This window comes from Protopterus annectens, chromosome 10.part0 (assembly GCF_019279795.1).
Source record: "Protopterus annectens isolate FY-2018-M chromosome 10.part0, PAN1.0, whole genome shotgun sequence".
Lineage (NCBI taxonomy): Eukaryota > Metazoa > Chordata > Ceratodontiformes > Protopteridae > Protopterus > Protopterus annectens.
In genome coordinates this window covers 271,139,615-271,158,511 of record NC_056744.1, presented here as the reverse complement: position 1 = coordinate 271,158,511, position 18,897 = coordinate 271,139,615, and positions in this window count along the sequence as shown.

Sequence of the window (18,897 nt, the reverse complement as noted above, 5' to 3'; positions counted from 1 at the left end):
TGCTTAGCAGACTTTTATAAAGAAGAAACTCCATTTTAGAAGCGATCACAGTGGCAGAATACAAGATCATAAACAAACACTGTTAATACAGTTAGTTTAAACTTCATGTTCCTCATATACTTTTTATTGGATTAGAAACATAACTGTCTAATTTGTGTGTTATGCACATTACCACTATAATGTCACAGGTGCTGCATTTTTTATTAATCTTTTAATATAAAGTGTTGTGGCACTAGCATTAAGTACCGAGTTTTCTAGCTTGTATAACTAGATAAGCAGGGGTTATAATCTTACAGAAGTCAACTTGTGTGTGTCATCATTCAATTATCACTTTGTAGACCATTTTACAATGGGATGTGAATCCATATCTAATATCGCACAATCCTCCCAACATCATCTTCTCAGCATACACTGATGATGTCATCCCCTACAAATTGCATTCTGATACAGTTAAAGTCAGACTTGTGTTGTGGAGGCAGCGTTAACTACAGATTTCCATAATTTGTGTAACTAGATTGATAGTGGGTCTAATCTCGCAGCAGTTGACTTGAGTGTATGCTCATTAAATTAACCCTCAATGTTCTTTTTAGATACAAGACATCATTATTCTTTCGGGAAAACTTGTATAGGCTTAGAAAGCTCTCCTGAGTGGTTAGCCTAGTAAAGTCTATGAATTTATGAATAAAGAAGCATGTCCAAATAAAATAAATATCCAAACTGTAAAAAGGAGAAAAATAAAGAGGAACGGGGGCAGAAATCCCCCTATAAAGTGATGCTGTTATTATGTAAAAAAATAATTATCAGCAAATTGACAGTGCATAAGACTAATGTATATATGCCACCATTCATTTGCTGTGATAACAGGTAATAGGAAGATTTTCATGGTCTTAATATACATGACTTTGATGTCATAGGTTTTATGAAAAACTTAACTGCCTATGTTTCTGGAAAGCTATCTAACATGTTAAACAATAAATGTGGAATAGATGCCTCAATACAAACGTCATATTTTGACTTAACTAAAGAAATTGTTTTAATTCAATAATATCATACTAGGTTTAAGAATCACCACCTGGTTTACAACCATAATGCAATAATTCTGCTTTTCGTCAAAACCTTGTATCCATCAAAGTCAATGGTACATAATTTTATATACTATATTTAACTGAAAGAATTGATTCTAGGGAAAAACATATGTATATGTATCTTTTAATGTTTTCCAACAATGTTTAATTGGTGAAGCCTTTTTAAATGCTTATTTCCTTTTAGATTTTTCAGTACAGTTTACATATTTGACAATTTCATGCTAGGTTTGAGAATCACTGCCTGGTTTACAACCATAATGCAATAATCCTGCTTTGCATCAAAACCTCATATCTTGCAAAGTCATAGGTACATAATTTTATAAATAATATTTAATTGAAATTATTGATTCTGGGGGAAAACATATGTATATGTATTTTTATAGTTTGCCAACAATTTTCAATTTGTGGGCGGCCATGGTGGTGCAGCGGTTAACGTTGCCACCTCACAGCAAGAGGTTCTGTGATTCGATCCTCAGCAGGGGTGCCTTCTGTGTGGAGTCTGCATGTCCTCCCTGTGGTTGCATGGGTTTCCTCCGGGTGCTCCGGTTTCCTCCCACATCCCAAAGACATGCTATAGGTGGATTGGACACTCTAAATTGGCCCTAGGCATTCATGCGTGCATTTGTGTGCCTTCTGTGGAAGGTTGGGCACTGGGCTGGCAACTTGACACCGTAAAACTCCACTGCCAATCATGAGTGGACAAGGGAAAAACTGGGAAAAACTGAAAGAAGAAGAAGAAGAAGCCAACAATGTTCAATTGGTGAAAAATTTTTAAATGCTTATTTCCCATTAGATTTTTCAGTACAATTTACATATTTGAACACAGTATGCAGTGAATCATATATTTTTACATCCTAACACATTATACTTAATTATATGAATGGAGTAACATAAAATTCTACCGTAAAAGGACATAATGAAGTTACCCCTCTAATAATCTGAAAAGGCTCACAACCAGCAAATGCTCACAACTTGCCATACATAATACATGTATCCGTCCCGGGTTGAATGCATTAGAGAATTTTTAAATATGTTTAAAGGGGGATGTATTAGAACACTAAAATGGATTTTGATTATGCAATATGTTTTGGTCAGATGATTGTTATGGTGATCATGTGATGTTTTATGCTTTTTAAATGTGCTTGATTATCAAAGTTAGATTAAGCCTAGGGAAAACAAGGGCCTAATGTGATTTGTTTTTAATTATTTTTAAACAGGAATTTCACTGTTTGCTTTGTTAGTGCTGTTGTTGTTTGTTAGTTACTATACATGCACATCTGGTACTAAGCCGTTTGCATGTTGTATTACACAATGTAAGGTGATTAATATAGCAATAACCCACGCCTGGGTGTGGGTAATGCTGGATTTACCCACAGTTGGTGTGGTTTGGTCCCGAGGGCGAAGCCCGAGGGACCAAACAAAGCCAACCATGGGTAAATACAGCATTACCCACACCCAGAAGTGGATTATTGCTATTATACAATGACATTATTTAAGAAAAGAAATAATTACTTTTCTTAAATAATGGCATTGTATAATGCCTCTTTACTGCCCTTCCACAGCTGTCTGGTATTCTGCGGCAGTTCTGATGTACTGCGCATGCCTACGCAGTACATCAGAGCTGTGGGCAAAAGCACTGTTTTGCTATGTTAAATGGGTTTAACATAGCGAGACAGCTTTAAAATAAGCAACGGAGATCTCTGTTGCTTATTGTAAAGCTGTCTCGCTATGTTAGACCCATTTAACATAGCAAAACAGTAAAAAGCAATGGAGATCTTGCGATCTCCATTGCTTTTTTTTTTTTAAACTGTCTTGCTATGTTAAATGGGTTTAACATAGAGAGACAGCTTTAAAATAAGCAACGGATATCTCCGTTGCTTATTTTAAAGCTGTCTCACTATGCTAAACCCATTTAATATAGCGAGACAGCTTTGAAAAAAAAGCAACGGAGATCGCAAGATCTCTGTTGCTTTTTACACACTGTGTCGCTATGTTAAAGGAGTTTAACATAGAGAGACAGCTTTAAAAAAATCAACGGAGATCTCTGTTGCTTTTTTTAAACCTGTGTCGCTATGTTAAACTCTTTTAACATAGCGAGACAGTGTTTTATACTAATGGAAAAAGTCCGGGCGACCGGACCTTTTTCCATTAGTATATTGAGGGATTTACAACGGGCACGCTGGTTGGGCTGGCCAATCAGCGTGCACGTTTTAGGGGAGGAATTGTATAATACTCAGCAACATACACAATGATTGGCCACCGCAATAACTTTGTTTGTTGTAATTCCTGCATTACACACACATGAATAACTCCAGCAGGCTACAGCTATTGAGAACAACAGCTACCACTGCACTTTCTCTGCTTATTTAAGCAGAAAAAAGAAATCCATCTAGCAAAAGTATGGAATTCCACATTCTCCACAGGTAAATAAGACAAATATAGCAAAGCACCAAAATCTTTATAAAATTACTCCAAATTTGTAGCAACGAGATCAGTGTATGCAGGCATCCCACATAAGCAGCAATGGAATAGACACACTTCTGAAGCTTAAAAAGAAGAGAAAAAAAGACATACCAAGTAAATTCTATAATGCACTGTGTAAGCTTTGGCATTTACAAGTCCCATGAATGCTCAGTGTATTATGAAGTCATCTCCAGTCATGAAAGATGGTAGAAATAGTACAGTAGTAAGATGTTAAGCTATTCAATGCTATTATCAAGAAACAATTGCAGATTTTAAAATAGTTGTATTGTATAATAGCAATAACCACTCCATTGTGTGTGTGTGTGTGTGTGTGTGTGTGTGTGTGTGTGTGTGTGTGTGTGTGTGTAAAATGCTTCAGCCAGGTCAGCCTCATGATCAGATCAAACCAACCATGGGTAAGTCAGCATTACCCAGACCCAGTCATGGTTTATTACTAAAGTTGCAAATTCAGAGCAAAAGTCAGCGACAAAAGGCAGTATCTCTTGTTAAATTTCAGTCAGTGAACACCTCTGGTTCTGTAAGTCAGAATTTTATTTTTGTGATAAAACACAAAATTACTTGACTTTCCCAAATGAAATTAAAACATAATCAGTTAACAAAATAGGATGCTTCAGTAAAATAAAATAGTACAGTAATACATGTGTATCTTTCCAAACTGCTATATATAATGCTATACCTGGATCTTTAAAATATACGCCATTATGTATAAATTAACAGGTTTTGTAGCCCCCCATATCTGTAGGTATTTTTAGGTTTACAAATACAAGTACATTTTTTTCTAAAACACAACATATGTAACTTTTCGTAACAAACTTTGCAAATACTTAATTATATTGTGATATAACAAGGACATGCCCTGTATCTTCCAAAATAAGTCTGAATTTTATGTGTGATAATTTCTGTTTACTGCTAAATTCAATACCCAACCTTGGCTACAACCTAATAGTGAAGCACCCTTTCAGAAATAACTGCTCATAAATAATTCATTAACATTCTTCCAGCAAACCATAAGCCCTAAAAATATAATGTTTTTTTTTTAACTTTGTTAAAACCACCGTCTTAGTGTAGCATTTACAACTAGCTTTGATAATAATATTCAGAGTCCATAACTGTAATGGTGCCTTCCTTATCATTTTTCATAAACTATTTTAAAGTATTATTCACTTATTCACTTATTCATTTAAGCTTTCATTTTAGTTACAGTGAAATGATGGAAATGTTCAGGACACTTAGAATCCAGGCTCAAATATATTTTCCAAATGGAATTTACTAGGTTGAAATGGAACTTCCTAGGCTTCTGAAGATCATGTCTAGTGCCATTATTGGTAAGGTTATTGTTTAATAAGACCAAATTTAGTTGGCTGATAATAATTAGTTTGTAGTTGGATGAATGTGCTTACTTTATTTCATAAAACTGTTTTCTATATTTCAGCAACTACTTTTACTCTACTAAATGTGGGCTCTTTTAATGACCTTTTGGCTAAAATAACTACCTCCACCCACATTCAACCAAAATAATTTTAACCCAAATGAACTGTACTCATATATGTCTGTCTATCTCTCTTTCTCTTTCTCTCACTATGTTTATCTATCTATCTCTCTCTCTCTGTAAATATATATATATATATATATATATATATATATATATATATATATATATATATATATATATATATATATCTATATATATATATATATATATATATATATATATATATATATAGATATATATATATATATATATATAGATATATATAGATACAGAGAGAGAGAGAAACAGAGAGAGAGATTTCTTCCATCTGGGGCTGTTAACATGTCTTGGAAAAAAGACAACTTGTGTTTTTATTTTTTTTTTTCATTAATAAATATTCTTTCCCACAACTGAAGTGAACTCAGAGTAAGAATATGTAAATGATCTATGTGATAATGCTTTATTATGTATCACTTTTCAAAAGTCCAGCAATGGCTCAAGTAAAACTGATAGATTGTATATGTACATGACTTACTGGGTTTCTTGTAATATCTACCCAGAAAATGTGCTTACAGCTACTGAGTTATAGGGGGAACTAGCAGGTACTAAACACACATGCAAACACACACACACACACACACACACACACACACACACACACACACACACACACACACAGAGTCATGGATGCAGACACACAAACACACAGACTCATTTATGAGTGCACGCTCGTGGGCATGCTCACACACACACACACACACACACACACACACACACACACACACACACACATGGATTCACTCACACACACACTAACAGGTCAGTACTGATATAAAATTGCTTCTCCTTTGCATAAATTGACTTCAGTGCAGAAGCATGTAATATATGAAAAGGACTATCCAGAAGATGCTTATTAAAACAGTTTTTCTTAATACATATTGTGCAATAGTGAAGTACAAACTTAATCCCATCCAAGTCAACTGTACTAGCCCCGTCAGTTCAACTGAGTCAGCCTGATCTAACATGTTTTGCTCGATCTGTGTAATGTTTGTGTGTGTGTGTGTGTGTGTGTGTGTGTGTGTGTGTGTGTGTGTGTGTGTGTGTGTGTGCGTGTGTGTGTGTATGTGTGTCTGTGAGTATGTTTGTGTATCCCACACATGACAGCAGAACTGCAGGATGTAACACAAGGGAGTACGGCTGAGTGCTCAGTTCTGTGTTTGAAGTGTGACAGTTGCTAAAAAGTGTGCCTCAATTACAGATCTTTGTATGCTTCCTATCTGCCAGTCTCTCCTGTTCACTTTTAACACAAAATATCATCTCAGTTCAGCAAAGTACACCCATCCAGCATTAGCAACAGGTGGGCAACCAAGAAAATAATTGTGAATGACATTAATGCACTCTGACTAAGTACACTTTTCTCAGAAGCTATAAGGTTAAGTAATGCAGATACGTCAATGCAGAAAGCTACTTGCTCTTCAAGGCAAATAGAAAAGCTTGCAGTTAAGAGCTTTTCTGTTTTGTTTTGTTTTGTTTTGTATGTCATATCATCCATATGAATCTATACCCCTGTTCCTCTTGAACATCTGTGTACATGTTTATTGCCATATCCCTGAAGATCTACGTAGCAGACTTTAGCCCACAGAAACAGGAGGACAGTGTTTTATGTAAGAATGTTGTTTGAAATGACTCAGGATCAGTGTCACAGAAGAGTTCAGGAGAGTTCTAGTGTTCTTACATATATATATATATATATATATATATATATATATATATATATATATATACACACACACACACACACACACACACACACACACACACACACACACACACACACACACACACACAGACACACACAGACACACACACATACACACACATATATTTGTCGAGGTACCCTTCAATAAGCACATCACACCGAATGACTTTTGACGACCTTTATTAAACCTCCATAACATAGCTTTGATAACCAGCATTTATTAATTACAACTGAACACAAAATAATTGCTTTTAATCACAGCATAAACATCCATGTAATGTTAATCAGGACAGCATGACCTACTCATCCTGCCCCCGTAAGCAGCGTCCATACCTCTGCTCGCTTACCTTACTTATGAGCAGCATCCAAACTCACTCCATATCCCATTTATTGAATTACCCATCCAACCTTTACTTATGAAGCAGCGCCCAAGACTCACTTTATACCCCATTTATTGAATTACCTTCCACCACATAATCAGCATCCTTACCTCCACTTATTTATCAAGCAGCCTCCAGCTTTCCTTTCCCAAACCCTTAAAATGAACATCCAAATACCAGAAGGGGAACAGAAGAGGGCAAGCCTGTCCATCCTCTCCGCCTACCCTGATTGATAAAATAAACACAATCTCCACCAATCCACCAAAAGAAAAGGGGAGGGAGGATGGGTAGCAAGTTCACACCAAAATGTGATTACTTACCCAGGTACACTTGTCTAAACCCCATTAAGCCCCTCTCCACCCTTACCTCATTTCCTCCCACACAGTCTTCCCTCCATTTAACCCTTTCATTACCAACCCTCTAATTCCCCTAGCATATTTATCTAAACCCACTTCTGAAGATGTGCCTGGACAAACTGGTCTGTTGCCAAACCTCATATATGTAGATAGATATCTATATCTATAGCTATATACACATATATATGTATGTATATATATATATATATATATATATATATATATATATATATATATAGTTTTATATATATATATATATATATATATATATATATATATATATATATATATATGTATATATATATATATATATATATATATATATATATGTATATATGTATATATATATATATATATATATATATATATATATATATATATATATATATATATATATATATATAGTTTTATATATATATATATATATTGATATATATATATATATATATATATATATATATATATATATATATATATATATATAGATAGATAGGTAGACCAATCTGTCTGTATATATATATATATATATATATATATATATATATATATATACATATATATAGAGAGAGAGAGAGAGAGAGAGCAAGTGAAAGAGAGAGAGATTGGGAGAGAGAGCTGAGAATACCTGGCACTTCATGAGTGCATGTCCGTGGTATTTATAAGTAGGGCACATGCACTCATCACTCTGGCTGTTTTGCAAGAACTGCTAAATGAAATTCAAATGCTGTATATGTGGAAGGTGAAAAAAAAATAATCTTTGAAGTAGACAAGAATTTGTTCATTTAATGATGACTTATTACTTCTTGATAACACCTACTGTCAGTACATTAGTACCATATAGATTCTTAATCGTGTTTTAGTCTCTTTCTGCCCATAATAATGAAAATGGCAAGAAAGGAGTTCATAAATGGATACTTTGTAATGAAGGGGGGGTAATGACCCCCTTTACACCCTCTCTTCAGTTTAGTGTTGTATTATGTTTGATGGGTTAAAGATTCACCAACACCATTAGGAAGCTTATTAGATAGGAATTGTAATCGAAGCATATCCAAGATTACTGTAATAACACTAGTTTATATACACAGTATATTAAAATGTACTTTTATTATAGCATATCAGTTAATTTTTTACTGCTATTTGCAAACATAATGATAATATGGTATGCTAGAGAGTGATTCTGAAATAGGATATCAAACTGCAGTGAAATGTTAGGAAACAACATTTTCACATCACACATGAGAAGGCAGTGATATTAACAAATGGCAACAGCTCCATGCTGACATAATGACAAAGACATAATACCAGTGTCAGAAGTGGGATACTGAAAACAAAGCAACAATTTTCTGGATTAGCCATACAAATGTCTCTATATACATGAGGTATAGCAGAAGTTTTAATAAATACAAGAGTGATAATCCCTGAACGAGTTTATCCTTCTGGTAGTATTATGGCTATCACATTAGATGCAATTTGGAAGATTTTGAATTATTCACCTATCCAAGTCAATTGGGTACTGGCCTAAGCTGGATCTCTCACTGAGAAATGTTTTCACATCTGCACCTTCACCATTATAGTGCACATACTACTCTGTCAGAAAACTATAACAGGATAACACTTTTTTCTTCTGTTTAATGTTGTTCAGACTGAAATATTGTGTTTGAGAATGTAACAAAAATTATGGGACTGCAAAAATAATCATCTAACCAACGACTTTAGGTCAGGTCTCTTCCACAGAGATGCTATGTATTTAAAGGAAGTATCAAACTATTATTTTCTGATGTCTAAAGAAACAAGAACGTGGACGCAGATGTTCCACTCTTCTAACAATAAATTCAAAATGTGCTTCTTCTTCTGGTAACATCAAATTATCACATTTTACTTTAACAGTTTATGGCACACCAATGTCCAAAATCTGCATTTTCAAAGTCACAGAATTTCCAGCATCTCTATGAAATATGACAATATTTCATAGTGTCTGTTTCAACATTTTAAATTTCAGAGTCACTGTAACACAATGGGATGTCACTATAACACAACTGGATTGTGAAGACAAGGACAGAGTGATCCTTTACTGTTAAGCTGTACATTACACAGCTCTGCCTTCATGTGTTGTTTGGGTACAGGAGCAGCTACTTTAAATATGACCAAGCTACTTTTATAATTATTAAAATAAAACGGCTTGTCGTCATCAAGGGATGGGCCTACTTTTCACTAAACACCAAACTTACTACACTGTATTCCAAACATGAACAATGAGTGCTACACTTCAAATTACTTAACATATTTGTCTTCCCTACGAAACTGGGAGAATGAAAGAATTAGTAGCAAGGTGCTTATTTCATTTAATGGGAAATATAATTACAGTGGGCCTTCACAAAAAAATAAATAACATAACATAAAATCATATGCCTAGATGAAACAGCAAAATGCATTGGGAATATGCATAAAGATCTAATGTGTACATATTTCAGCAGCAGAAAAAAGAATATTACCAAATTGCAGAAGAAAGAAAGGGGCCCTACGAATTAAAAAAAAAAATAGGAAGGAATAAAATAGGAAAATAAAGAACAAAAAGAAAAATCCCAGGTTCAGGCTCTGGCAAACCAACTCACCCTTGTAAAGTATTTTGAGCTCAGTGGGACCTCTAAGTTGACAAATACAGAAAACAAATCCACATTTTGTTTAGTGCTTGATAAGTAAGAATTATAGATAAAGAGTACAGATTCCTTGGAAGTGTCTGGTGTTTCATGTGGTCCTTGCAATTGGATTTTCATTCTATTTACATCTTTCTAGGGATATAAGGATGGCAAAATATTCCTGCCCTATGGATATAATATGGAACAAGAAAAACATCTACTGCCATTCCATTAGGGGTTTTTCTTAGATGTGAAATCATTAATAACTGATTGCTTAGCTTCAAACCTATTACAGAGGACATATCAATGAGTAACATTAACAAGAATCTCAACAACCTCTCTAAGAACTGCTACCTGTAGCCAGTACTAGGGCACTGCACAGTGTTTCTAACGCATCTGTGACCTGAAGACCTTGCTTCTGCTCTCCATCATAGCTTTTTGATATTACAGGTACAAAAGCTTACCTTGCCTTTAAATCAGATACCACTTGCAGATGGGTGCCACCTCCAGGTGCATCTACAGTTAACTCCTACTGACGCTTCTAGGCATCAAATATTGCTTGTTCATATTTGCATCAATAATTCCAAAAGCATGTTATGTACAATGTTTTAAAATATTTCATCTTAAAGTTTACACAATGGCAAACTCAACTCAGTTATTATTTGACCTCTGTCTATTGCAGATAAAGAGATATTAGCTGTTGCTTTTATGATATTAATTTACATAGATATAATTTTCACATTTTTCTAAATATCTCAACAAGCAAGTAACACAGACAGAACTCCTTAGCCTCTTATGAAAGCTCTTAGCTAGGAGAAGAAAATGCTGCTGACAGTATGTGTGTAACTTGAGTGGTTGCTGAGATATTGTAAGTTGTTTACAAAATATTACAAACATAATAGTTATTGTGTTTAGACTTATAAAACTTCAGTTTAAGACCTAGAACCTAAAGAATACCACCACTATAAAAATAGTTTGTCCGGAAGGTCTTGCAATTTATACTTCTTTCATAACCCATATGGTTCCAGAGATATGAACATTTGTTTGAAATGTGAGGACATAATTTGATCCTGTCAAAAGGCTTAGGCTCCGCCCATTGGAAGTTACAGTGCAAACTTTCTGAGCTTCACTGGAGTGAATGAGTTAAAACATCTTACAACTACAGTGCTTTTTCTCCTCCCTTTGCTGCTTCCTCATTTCCTGCCTTCTTAGTGCTCCTGTCCATCACTGGTCCTGCCTCCTCCTCCTACCTTCTTCATTCTTTTTTTCTGAAAGTGAACCATGGCCAGCATGGATGTTAAGAGCATGCTGATGGGCAGTGCTTTCAACTGTTCTGCTGCTGAGGTGGGTTATGTTACAAACCACATTTGTTTCTTCATTCCTTCACTTATATTAATCAGTTTACATCCAAAGGCTACACCTCTCTGTGGTCCATGCATCCCTTTAGGGATAATCTTCAACAAACAGCCTCCACCAGAATAGCCATGCCTATTCCTTCCTGACAGTACATCAGAAGCCAGAGCTACTAATAGAACCTGGGTCACCTGGGCTACAGTTACATCTTTATCATTCTAAGCCACAGCACTAACACCAACTACAGAGTTGATAGCAACTGCAAGCCAGACTCCTTCACCCACAACAATCACATTGCCTTGTATTAACCCAGGTTGGGGCTCAGAAGGTAATTACACAAGATGTGCAACTCAGAAATCAATCACACAAGGTGTGCAACTCCGAAGTTAATTTCACAAGGTGTGCAGCATCAACAGAAAATGACAGTTTGAGGTAATGAAATACACAGTTTCCAGAGGGCACAAACGAGTAGTAACAGCTGCTAGTGGCCATCACATACCACAGGTTCCAGCAGCCACAAGTGGATTTCACATACCACATTTTCAAATGTCCACCAGTGGCTCTCACATATCACAGGTTCCACCAGCCACTAGTGGATTTCACATACCATATTTTCAAGTAGCCACTAGTGGCTCTCACATACCACAGGACCCAGCTGTGTACCAAAAAATCCTCAAATACAAGTGGGATAGACAGATCATATAGTGATGTAATAAATGGAAGAATAATCTAATCTATGTATTGGGATATAGTTGATACAGTTTTTGAATGGTGACTGCATCCCCTGCTTGTCAAATCCCTGATCTCTGACTTTACTTCATCTGAGGATGCCCCATTCCAAAGTAAAAAGAAAAGTCAATTTTTAGAAGTAAATTTGTTTTTCCTTTTCCTCCAGATTTGTATAACCTTTTTGGGTTAGTATACTTTGAGATTTGGGGGTATGATAATGAAGACCTTACTTTAGAGAGATATGGAGTTACATCCACTGTTTGCGAAGGTATTTCTGTTAACTGCAATAGTTTAGCATTTCTAAAATGTCTGTTAATGCTATTTTAAGTCTGACAAATACTGGAATTAGCTTTTCTAGTTCAGGTTATAATGATACACAAGACAACGAATCATTATGATTCAAGTGTAACTGACAGCATTGAGATCGGATAGTTAGTATGGCTTGACATTATCATGCCTGTAACAATATGGCACGTCAATCATCCTTGTCCTATCTAGTATGCCATTTTTCTGCTACTGTAAGGAGAATATAGGAATATAAGGAACCTATGCAAAATGATGTTTCACTAGGCTGACAAAGATCATAATGAAAATTATACAGTGATGGCTCATTAGTATTTAAAAATGTGCATGCTGATTGGTCAGCCCAATAAGTGTGCCTATTGTAAATCAAGCATATAGCAAAAGAAAAAAGACCAGTCGCTGAAGTACCATTGAGTGTCCAGACATTTTTTCTATCGGCATATGATACAGAGGCATTAGGCTTAACTATTCAGAATATTGTCTCATATTTTTTTAGCTGTTCCACTTAAAATTTGTGGTTTTCCAGCAAATCACTGAAGAATGAAGTCATTAAATAATGACACATATTTCAGTTTCAGACTTTCTTTCCTTCAGACAATGCACAATAACACAAATATTATTATCTGGACAGCTTTCTAAGTTTATAAAAGCAACATTTACAATGAGTCCCCTTTGTTAGTCTTTGCCCCCCTTTATTTATGGCTTTGTCCACATTTTTGAGCTAAGAGGTTGAGAGGTATCTATGGAGGGCAGAGAATATAAAAGAAAAATTTGGCACGTTCTGCAAAACTAAAGAAACATACCTGATTTTCCTTGTATTTCTACCCTGTCTCTCTCATAGCTCTCAACTGCACTGTAAACTAAGTAAAGATGAGCCAGTAAACAAATTCAAGAACAACAAGGCACATCTGTAGGGAACAACGCCTTCAGCAAAACAGTCCAGTGGTTAAAACACACTTTTAATAACACGTAATGGTTAAAAGCACTACTCAAAAATACATGAAGGCTTTCGTCCTGATGGTTTTCAAAGATGTATTCAGATGATACAGGCCATTATTTGTAATATTTAAATACCCCACTCCAATGGTCAAATGACCCAATTAAAAATCCAAGATCTTTTCAAAGTTGCAACATGCCCCCTGAAAAAATATATACAACATTAAGAAGAAATCTCCATTAATTATCTACCTACGTAAGTATTTTAGTTTTAAAATACTTGAAATAGAAGCGGTCTCATTTAAACCTGGCCAATAATCAACCTTTAGGGTCAATTGCCAGTATACTTCTCTTTTCTTGAGATGAAGATGTCAAAAACCACCTCTAACATTTTTAGTCACTTGTTCCACCACCACAAACTTGAAAGAGTGGTCATTAAATTCTGTTAAATGTTTCCCCAAAGCATTAGTGAGATTTTTTTGTATGGATGTCATATAGATGCTTGTACATCCTGTCTTTTAAAATCCATTCGGTCTCTCCAATATAAAAGCACCAGCAATGCTGATACAAAGTGGCATATATAATTCCCTCGCTGCAACAATCATATTTTCCTTTAACTGGCTAGACTTATTCCATTATAATAAAATAACGTCCTGTGTGAATCCATTTACAAAATTTACAACAATCACCTTTATTCATATGTTTAAGACCATTATTCCTTATGTTAGAATTCATTCTGATACACAATTTTCAGTTTCTCTGGAAATAAATTATGGAAGTTTAGACCTTCCTTCAGTAACAACGAACTTTTATTGAGTACCCAATTTATGACGTTACTGTCCAGGTTGAAGTTGGTAATAAAGGAGAATGAATACAAGCCAGAATCCTCAGTACACTAATGGTCAAGCGTACTATAATTCTCAATAGTACTCTTGGTCAACAGAGGAACATAAATCTTCCTATTTCTTTTTATAATTACCTCATTTTTTAATTCACAAACCAGAGTGCTTGGATACCCCTTCTTATAAACATTGACTCCAGCAAAGTACATTCTTCTACAAAATCTTGATCATAACAGACCATCCTCACAGCCCTAACAAACTGTCCCTTGACTACAGACCTTTTTTGTGTCAAGGTTTGGGAACTGGAGAAATGTAAAAAATAATTGGTGTAGGTGGATTTTTGATGTGTCTTAGAAAATAGAACCCATTAATCAGATCTTTTTCAAGAAGGACATCCAAATATGAAATCTTAGTGGCATACATCTGGAAAGTGAATTTCAGGAAATCTGTACTATTGTTAATAAAATCAAAAAAATCCTGAAATTCATCACATGAACCAGTCCAAACCAGGAATAAATCATTAAGGCACCTCATGCAATAATGAGTAAATTGTGCAAAGGGACCCTCCAAAATGAAAGATTTTTCCTACCTTGCCATAACAATATTCACATACATAGATCCACAATTCATCCCCATAGCCACACTTTTTGTCTAGTGATATTATTTATCATTAAATAAAATGAAATTATTGAAGAGAATGATCTCAAGTGACTCTTCCAGGATGTTAGTAATTACTGTTTCCACCTTTTTAATTTCTAAAATTCTCTGAACCAGGTCAACCCAACATGAGGAATCACAATATACAAGTCTCTGATACTGATAGTGACTAAAATATCATTATTGTAAAATTCAGTTTCACTGATTTTTTTTTTAAAAGTCCCATAAATCCTTGCAAACTTGTGCTTCATATTTTAAAATATCTTTCAGTTTATAATCTACAAACTTAGCACATACTTTTTACTAGATCCCTACTGCCCACTATTGGGTTGCACAGGTGAGTTTTCAATGTCCTTATGTATTTTCTGAATTCCAAACAAGTTGGGTATGAGAGGTGACATCACATTTAGATAGTAAAGTTCTTCAGCAGAGATACTCCCCTCGAGAAATAAATCATCAGTATGCTTCTTAATTATTTTATATGCTTGATTCACTTCATTTAAAGACACACAATCATACACACTGTCAGACAGCATAAGATTCATCCATTCATAATAATCATGCTGGGTCATCATAACCAGACCCCCACCTTTGTCTGGTTTCATGAACCTCAGCCCGGAATTTTTTATTTCTTTTAATTGTATTCAGCCATGGTGAGCTTACAATTATAAATAACCTGCTTTTTGTCCACCATTTTCATGATATCCAGTTCACACATCTTATAAAAAAACTGTAGTGTGGAGTTCAGGGGGGGGGGGGGGGATTCCATACTGCAGACTGGAGGCATGAAGAGACTGGTGTTGATTCATTGAATAACAATCTAAAATTTGGTTTCCTCACAAAAATTTTAAATCCATAAGTAAATAAGCAATGTTAGCATGTTGTGAGTGAATATAGGTCATACCCTTATGTAATAATTGAACTAGAGTTGGGTCAAAGACGTATTCACTGATTGTAGATCTTAAAGTCTTTGTCAGCATTAGTAATCACCTTGCAACGAAACAGTCTCTCTGCAATCACCAGTGCTGTACTATTAGTGGCCACTGAATCATGCCCTGTAATAAAATAATTTAATACCGTGGAGGTTATATCCATCCCTTGTTCTTCCACTGGTGCCCCCGATCAGTTTCCTGATTGGTCCTGATGTGGGACCAGCACCACTGCCCTCTCCCTCCATTGGTTGTGCTCCAGTTTTTGTTTTAATCTTTATGAGCATCTCAATGGGGGGAAATCTGAACAGCTAATTTGGTAATCATGTCCTAAATTGTTATTAGTCACTTGTACACTACTATACAATTTGTTTGTCATGTGTTCATTCTCCAAAGACACATGGTTCCTATACGAAGGGGAAGAGTAAAACAATTTTTTCCTTCATGTTTGCAAGGGTGGATGGTCTGGGTAACCTGAGCCTTCCTGATGAGCCATATGATCCCTTTCCAGCTTTAAATGTTTTGGTTCTTAATTTTCTCCACCAGAAAATCAATGCTCGAAAAAATTCTTGCATGTTCAAATGGGTATGAGAAATAGTCAGTGTCTCCAATAATTGATTGTTCAAGTTGGTGTGTTTCAGTAGAGAGTTGTTCAATGAACGTTTGATTACATTTAACTAATAACTCCATATATTCATACCTGTGGCAATTAAACATGGCCAACAGTCCATGATGGAGTGGGAAATCTCCACAAGCAGAGGCCTTTTGGAACCTGATTCACTTTTATTGCTTCCATAAAGTATGTATTCTCCACTTGTAGTTTCTTTAACTTATTTAATTTATAATCCAGCTCATTCTATTTGTTGTGAATATTATCTGATACTGAGATAGTTGTAGAGAAGAAACTGGCACCATTAGAAAACAGACAAAACAGGATTGTTCTTACCTGAGTTATTACTGTTACAGTGTTTATTAACATGTTGTGAACTCTCTGCAGGTAATGAAGCACTCCACTCCTGAGACATATGTAGGTTAGCAGAATTCTCATGCTGAGAAGGAAAATGGAGCTCTGAATTCTCAGGGGGCAGGTAAAGAAGATGAAATGATATCAACTTTTTAGGAGAGTTGCTGTGTAAGCAGGTTAAGGTTACCAACAGTCCGGTGAAGCTCTGTGATATCCACATCCAAAAAGAGTGTGTAGTATAAGAATATAATAACAGCTATGAATGAAAAATTGTGTTGTTATGTAATTTATAAGATTTGACAGGGCTATACACATAAAACACTGATCAATAAATTAGAACAACTAGGTACTGATGCACTCTTGATATGATGGATAGCTGCATGGCGTACATATAGGCATGGCAAGTATCATACAGCAATTGGACAGGTGAAATTCTTGATTACAGTCAGGGTGTCCCACAAGGCTTCTGTCTTTGGCTCAAACTTGTTTAGATTTGTCTTTAGCCCTATCTTTTTCATCTGAGTTGTTCTACAGTCTATAAAATGAAATTGGGTATAATGATTATATATGTTACAGATGGGGCATGTCTGCAAATAACTTGACCAAATAGACTATTTGGGCACAGGAGCATAATATGTTGATACATACGTCAAGAATTAAGCATATGAGATTTGGAAGACATAAATAGAAAGGTGAATGTTAAATACAGCACACAGTTATTAAAACTGTAGAACCATTTATGGACCTGGGTATATAGGTAGATCCAGCTTGGAGATTTCCTAATCATATCATAATCCCGGCCTGAAGTACGGCTAGGTGTGAGCGGTAGTCAGTTTATGGAACAGTAAGTCTCTAATGTAAGCAGTGCATCTCCCATTTGTGTGCTGCTTAGCAACATGCAAACAATCCAAGAAAATGTAACTGTGCATGCCTATAAACTTAGTTAAGCAGAAGACAAATCTGTTGCTCCTCACACAATTTTGTTTAAAAAATTGTGAGTGTGTATGTCTGTATTGCTGTACATACCCAGATCATGGAAAGTAAAGCTGCACTACAACACTTATAATGTTGGGCAAAGGACCAAAATGAAGGGTTCAACATTAGATAATGCACTTATAAAAATGTGGAAGTGCATAGAATAATGTGTTGCAATTGGAGGATTGTTGGGATATGTGAAGTTCTGAGTTCTGGCCATCTTCTCGCACATCATATGCAAATGGTACCACATTTAACAGCAAACCATAATTTAATGTGAAACACATAACTATGAGTCAAACCTGTGTATTTGCTGAAAACATTTGGACAGGGGAGAGTCATATGAAGTCTCCCTAAGACAGCATGTGGAAATCTTGTAAATGTATGGCACAGTATATGAATATATACATATATTGTGAAGCTATAGGTTTGTGCCTATGGCAGCAACAACATCCACATTCACCATAGCCCCCTGTGTCTGCTGGATTCCACCACACATATATCAACAACTGAACATGTTGTGTAATGTATTATGCTGTGTGCACATTCATTGACAGGCTAATTTAGTTTTGCCACAGGCTTGCCCATCCAAATGCAAGCAGACACATATGCCCAATATGGGTATTGTCACATAGGCTGCAAAACACTTTTCTGACTGCCAAGCTAATAGCTGCAGATGACAATAAGAAGTCATGTGACTCTGCAGGCCTCCCATGCTGTTCAACATAGGGCTTTTTTTAAGTTCTCTAAGATTACTTTACCTGTAGTCATTCACAAAGCAGACTTGATCTATGGTGTGTGCAGTAAGTAATGTGATCTCTAGTGTGTAAGAACTAGATAAGTTGGGTTTCTAGTCTCACTCCAGCCTACTTGGTGTGTGTGTGTGTGTGTGTGTGTGTGTGTGTGTGTGTGTGTGCGTGTGTGCGTGTGTGCGTGTGTGTGTGTGTGTGTGTGTGTGTGTGTGTGTGTGTGTGTGTGTGTGTGTGTGTGCGTGTGCGTGTGTGTGTGTCCAAAGAGCAAGTGTGAATACCACACTGA